Raw genomic sequence first — 7,192 nt, 5'->3', positions numbered from 1 at the left:
CATACCCACATACCCGTCCAGCCCCTATTGATAGGGAAAATAGGAGACAGAAATAGAGGGATGTATTTTTGTGTATATACTTCACTATTTTGGGTAGGAGGCATTTAGATACCTTGCTGATGGCTATCATATAGGAAATTAGAAAGACATATAAAGCCAATTTTAAAAGACCATCTTAGTTTAGAAGCTATGTACCTATTTTTTTCAGTTTCAGGTTCACATCTATGGGTACCCAAATATTTTACTGCAAATTCTGCAATGTCTCCTAATTTTAATGCTTGTTTCGAAAAGGGATATAGTTATAACTGCAAACTGTTCACCGGCACGTCTCTGATCTGGAAATGGCAATCATTAAAATAAAATAAAATAATTATGTTCTTTAATGTATTTGAAGTGCCAGTTCTAAAAATATGTGTGTGTACATCTATCTATCTATCTATCCTCTAAATTTATAATAAGCATACTCAAATTTGAGGAGCTGGAGAATAAAACTTTCTTTGTTCTGTGAATATTAGCTTCCAGCAAACTGTTAGTATGTGCTTGTCTCAAACAGGACTTGGGAAATAAGGGTGGGATTTTTTTTTAAATGCACAGTATTGGCCTAACTCTATGCCCATGGAAATCAGTGGAGTTTTATTACTGATTTAAATAGGAACAACATTAGGCCAAAGCTAAGCACATTCAAAAATTCAATCCCAAAAGTATATCTTAATAAAATTATGTGCAGATCTAACTCCCACCTGCCATAAAATCCTGAAATCAAATAAATGAACATTTTAAAAAAAATTAGTGACTCATTTTCATACATTGGCAAATAGGATCTGAGTGTTAAAAAAGCAAAAATCAGAGTGAAAATAATTGTATGTATAATGCTGTTCAATATTCACTGTCTATATTTATTAAAAAGAGAAAAAAATTAAAACGAAGAGAATTTTCTATGCATAAAAATAATTTGAAATTTTAAGACTTGCAAAAGAATTATTCACTGAGAACAAGTTTGCATTCACTGTTAAGTAACACTTGGCTATTTGAGCACCTGCACAAAAAAGAAAACCTTTTTGTACTTGTAAAACCTGCCAGACTTTCAGTGGAAATCTCTGATTTATATCTTTGATGTTTCATTTTATATACAGATCTATCTCTGCTTTAAAAATGCTTCACGAACAGCTTAGCATTTTTTGCAGTTGTTCATCAGCACCCCAAACTCAATGCCAGCCAATCAGATTAGTAATTCTAATAAACTAATTATCTTCTCCTCTTGATGCAGTTTGGTTGTATTTTAAATCTCCCCCTCCCCACCCCGCTACACACATTTTCCCTATTTGGAACCAATCACATGTTTATTCCCGCTTCAAAAACAAACCATTCCCTCCCTCTTGCCCCCACTTTTTAAATGACATCTTCAGTCATTCATGAGTTAATAAAATCTCAAAGTCATCTGGGGATAGATAAGGAGAAAGAAAGAAGAATATTGTACACATAATGACAGGCTCCCTGCTGCCCCTAAGATGTCATGGGTCAGCCATGTTAAGAATGTGTGCACCCAATCATCTGCTGATTTTTATCAGCAAGGCCTCAAGCACAATCTGACACGGGCCAGTTTGGGAGTTACAATGAATAAACAATGACTTCTTGGATTGTTGGCGGCTGTGTGATAGAGTGAGGGGGTTTATATATACTAAAACATGATGACATTAGCAATCAATACACCCATTACTGGACAAGTTATTGGACGAAGAATGCACATGTCTCAAGCTTTGTGCACTTTGAACATACGACCAACAGTGGAAATCCACGGTAGTAATGTTACTTAACCCCTCATGGGCCTGATATGCTAAATCTTATGTTGCCTTGAAGTGTCTGAGACCAAGTGATAAAGGAAAGCTTGATCTGATCTAGAATTCTAAAAAAGAAACAATCGAACAAACCGCTGTTGGAAGGTTATCATTTTCTATTGTGTTTCTTAGGACTTTGCTATAAAAGGGAAAGGAAAACAGACACATATTTTTTGTGTATGTTCCTTTGCTATTATAGAAACATCTCCCCTTCCTATCAATGCAGTCCGTGTCATCATTCTGCGGGACACTTTTGTGAACTTAGAATATCCCATGTTTATGGGTTGTCCTCTGTTACTATGGAAGCAGTTGTGAAGATGCAAAATTGGTGTTACAATTCATGCCTGAATCAGAGTAAAAATGAGTGTCTGTGAAAGATCCAATAGTTATTTAAAGCACAAATACGCCTGGGGCTTCACTATGCAAGTTGCACAAGGCTCTGTGGTGGTGATGGTGGTGGTGGTGTGCTCCAGAGGGTTAATCCCTTTTGGGGAGCAAGGAGAAGCACAATCCATCTCGCGGCTGCTTGGTGCACCCTTGATGTGTTATCTGTTAGGAGGAAACTGATAGCTCTGCACTGGCCCTTCCTGTGGATGGTGAGCAGGGACAGAGCTATGCTCCCACCTCTTTCCTGGTGTTTTGGTTCCCCAGAAGCAGCAAAGACAGAGAAACTTATGTTTGCAGGGCCTGCTATTGTGCTTGGCCCTTGGACAGGCCATGTGAATGGGTGTGGCGGGGAAGAGTGTGTGTGGCCATCTTTATTTTCTGTGCATCCTCATGAAGGAAGATCTCTAACTAGCCCCTGATAATTAACTCAGGGCCTGCACCTTTAAAATCATTGATAAACCACCTTATGATCCTCATAGAGGACTAACAGGGCGTAAGGATCTCCTTGACTCCTGTATGAGGGAGGGAAAGCAGCTTCTCCAGGGCCACTACTTCCCCTCCTGCACTAGTGAGTGGAGAGTGGCAGGGAAAGACATGGATGGAGCCTGGGCTTTGTCCCTCCATGTGCCAGCCCATGCAGCTGAGCTGGTGCTGAAGGGGGAAGTAAGCTGCTTCGAGGGCTGGCATGATTTACTTCTCCGCTGATCAAGGGGGAAGCAGGTATTAGGAGCTGCATGTTAAGACGTATCACTGTTATAGAGCACTGTCATAAGAGTGGGGACCAAAGTGTGACATGGGCCAGATTCTCAAAGGTATTTAGGCACCTAACTCCCATCGTAATCAGTTGGGTGTTAGGTATCTTATTACATATGATGAGCTGAGGCTCTGAGTCACACTGGTCTTATCCACTCAGGGTTTGTGGTAACGTTATAATCTGGTCTTTAGAGTTCTGTCTTTGGCTTCGGTGGAAGAGGGATCTAGCCCAAATACAGTGAGAAAAATCATGAAAACCCATTTCCTTTTAGCTAAAATATTTTTAAAGCGTTTAGTGGGTACATGTGAATATTCTCCCCTACCTGGGAAGAAAGCTCTTCAAAAGTCTGAAGGTGAATTTGACTAGCATATGCTGAATGACACCGCTTCTAAATGGAAACGCTTCATAAAATGGCACCGTTACCTCACATTACAGTAAGTACTGTTTTGTCATGTTTATTTTAAACCCTCAATAAGCCTCCCTCTGTAATTTACAATTAACTTTTTGCCTCAAGGTAACAGCTACATTCACAAAAATAATGGTAATAGACTGACCTTGTTATGAATGGATAACAAGCTGGAAACAATATACTTTGTCACAGAGCATTAACTGTTACTGCTGAAATTGTAAATAATGTGTATAGAACATGCATGTAAGTGGCTCCCCTTAAAAATATTGTGTCAATTAAACACTTGATATGTAATGTATTATTATAAAATCCATTTAAGTCATATAGTCTAAGATTATACTCCAGGCAGTGTTCACCTCTGGGCTGCCCCCCAAAATTTGCAAAGATGGTCTCACACGTTCAGTGGTGCATTTCTACAGCTACATTGTGAGACTGGCTGTGGAATCTGGTCCTAAATGTTTACAAGCTATATGGCCACTGCTGTTATTTGGACTGGTTAATTTTCTTTTTACCAGTCGCTATTACACGTAGTACTATGGTGTTCAACAGTAATGGCTTGAAACACTTTGGGCCCTGTTCTCTGATGCTTTGGGGCAGTTCTCTGCTGATCAAAAGCAGGCTTAAACCAATATCAGCTGGCCACTGGAGAGTTACCCCCAGGATCTCTGGGAGATATAAGCCACCATAGTGGCTCTCATACTATTCCTTCCTCTCAATCATTTGTGTAGAGGGTGTGACTCAGAAAAGGGGGCATTTTTAACACTTGGCTGATCCTTCCCTGCCCCTTGGGACTATTTGCTTATGCTTGGAGGAGTACAAAGTGGTTTGGAGTCACTGTCCTGTTCTTCCACCTGCAATGAGTGTTCGTAAGCTGTAGCTTCGGTCTTGGGACTGCATTTCACAATAGCAGTAGGGCAGTGTTCTGGCTGATTGCTGCTGGGCATTTACTATTTATAAAGGGAGGGATGACATTTTAGACTGATGCCCACAAATAAAGGGCAGCATGAAAACTACAAGTGCCAAGGCATTAAAATATCTGGTTGCCAGTAGTTAGGGTTATTAGCTTCTGGCAAAACAATCTCTGACCAGCTAGAGTAGATCACAGAAAAATAATGAGCTAGAATTTTACTGGAGTAACTATTGCTCTTCTTGAATCTAGTGTAAATCCATTGCTTTGGGCTTTTAGTTAAGCCACCAGACTAGTACTTGGAAAATCTGATTTCAGCTCCCAGCTCTGTCCCAGACTCTCTGTGAAACTGGGGGAAAGTGTCTTTTTCCCTCAGTTCATCACCTGGGAAAATGGGGATCACAAGCCTTCATTTTTCTGCCTTGTCTAGTTAGGTTCTTTGGGGCAGGGACTGTATCTTAGTATGTGTTTGTACAACTGGGCACAATGGGGCCCAATCGCAGTTGGGGCCCATATGCACAGCTGTAATAGAAGCTAATAAATAATAACGACCTGGACAAAAGAATGCACTCCCATCCATGAAGAAACAGATGCAATGCATGTGTAGAACCGGGCAAAAGTCTTTTCTGTCCATATTGGAGCCAGAATTTAATGCATTGCTAGTTGTTAAGGAACCCTTATTCGTCCTTCCACCAGGTATTTTTTTCCCTGGGTAGCTCTGGTTTCACCTCTGAAGTCTAGCTATATTATTTGCTGCGTATTTTGGTGCCATCCCTGTAAAGATGTGCATTTCTACTGGCAAGAAAATGAAGGATTAGCAATGGGCAGAGGTCAAGTCAGTCAAGACTTTAAACACGTAGTGGGTTGTAAAAAAGCTTACATTACTGGGAGCTCTTTGCCAGATCAGTACTTTGATGCCAAATGTTAATCCTTGCTGGGGACATGATGGCTTGTAAATGTTATAAGAAAATATCATTTTTCCTGTAGAAAACAGGCATTTATAGTTAAAAAAGGGGATTATTTTCCCATGCTCACATTTGCATTTCATACCTACCTACCCTTCCTGAGCTCTGCTTCAGTGCTAATATTTAATCACATCACTTACTTATTTCTATAACTAAAGGGAAAAAAGCATGAGCTAGGCTCTAATTCCTGGCTGAGCTGGATATTAACAAATAACCTTGGGCAAATTATTTTCACTTGCTGTATTTCATTTTTCCTATCTGTAAAATGGGGATGACAGTATGCAAAAGGGGTCCTGTGAGGCTGAACATGTTTGTGACTGTCAGAAGGAAGATGCTACTGGATGCACAAGCATTAGAGTTGCAATATACAAAAACCTCTACTTTAAAAAAAATAAAAATAATGGAAATATACCTTCTCCTAGAAGTGGAAGAGACCCTGAAAGGTCATTGAGTTGAGCCTTCTGCCTTCACTAGCAGGACCAAGTACTGATTTTGCCCCAGATCTCTAAGTAGCCCTCTCAAGGATTCAGTTTACAACCCTGGGTTTAGCATACCAACACTCAAACCACTGAACTATCCCTCCCCCCTTTCTACTTACTGCTAGGAAATCCCTGGAAAGACCTGTCTGTCCACCTACCCATGTCAAAATTTTCAAGATGAACAAGTCAATACAAGATTGATAAATAATTTGAGGCTAGATTGTCACAGTCCATACTCAGCCACACAGGGGACTAATTCCCTGTCTCACTCCTCTGCTTAGCTCTGCTAAGATTGTGGCTCTGGTCACAAGGGAAAAAGCAAGGCCTACTTTTGTGAGACTCTCTCTTGCAAGGCAGTAGGAAGGGAGGAGCAGAGAAGGGCAAAAAGTGACTTGCAAGCCAGATTAGAGTTTTGAGTGCAGAGTGAGCTGCTCTGTAGAACATATTGAAATAAATGACTCCTCCCAAAATTAGAGCCAGTGGAGGGGGCAGGGCAAGAGTTGTGACTTTTTGATTTGCTGCTTTGTCTGCTACTAGGGTGGTGCCAGAATTCTCATGGGACCTTGAACAAGTCACTTAGTCTCTCTGTGCCTCAGTTCCTCATCTGCATTATTTTACTTTATTCTCTGTTTTTATAACCATACAGGTCCTTTACCACTGTCACAATTTGCCCCCATGTCTTTCTGTCACCTCTTTTCCCATTGAGGGTAATTCACATTAAGAGTTTTTAGGTCTTGCCCAATATTATCCCTCCATCTTGTCCCCCTTGGTAAGCCACCATAAGGTGGTCCTTCCAAGAGATTCTTACTGGTCTGTCTTCTGCCATCCTGGCCACATGCCCTGTCCACTGAAGTTGTTGGGATTTCACTGCATTTACTCTACTGGGCTCTCCGTAGCCCTCCTGCAGTTCCCTCATAGATCTTCTCCTCCACACATTCTGTATTTGGGAATAATAATATGTTCTCACCTCCCAGTGAGATTGTGAGGATAAATCCATTAGCATTTATGAGGTCCTATGGTGAGAGGAACCATATAAGTCCCTAGACAGATAGATCTGATGACATAGAGTCCACAAAAATAATAGAACCAAGTTAGCTTGGGGAAACTTGAGCTCCTAGGACTCACACCACATGCAGTTGGCAGCTATAAAGTCATAATACCCAAGCACAAGAAGGATTCAATATGCTTTTCTATGGCAGTGAATAAGTGTGGTATGCTGCATGGTACTACGTTCTAAACCGTGCGGGTTTGGTTTTGTTATGCAGATAGATTTGTTCCCCTCTTCTCCCTTTGAAATGTTTTGAATTAAAATAGCTTACTCAAGGTCAGCAAAGGCATATGGTCCTGCTCAGAACTTTAAACAAAACATTAGTTTTTACAACCTTTTGTAATTTGGTATTGTATACAACATGGTTATAGACGGAATTTCTGTAATCTTTGCAATGGGTGACAGAAA

Source organism: Chelonoidis abingdonii, chromosome 9, assembly GCF_003597395.2.
Source record: "Chelonoidis abingdonii isolate Lonesome George chromosome 9, CheloAbing_2.0, whole genome shotgun sequence".
NCBI lineage: Eukaryota > Metazoa > Chordata > Testudines > Testudinidae > Chelonoidis > Chelonoidis abingdonii.
Note: the sequence above shows the minus strand (reverse complement) of the source record.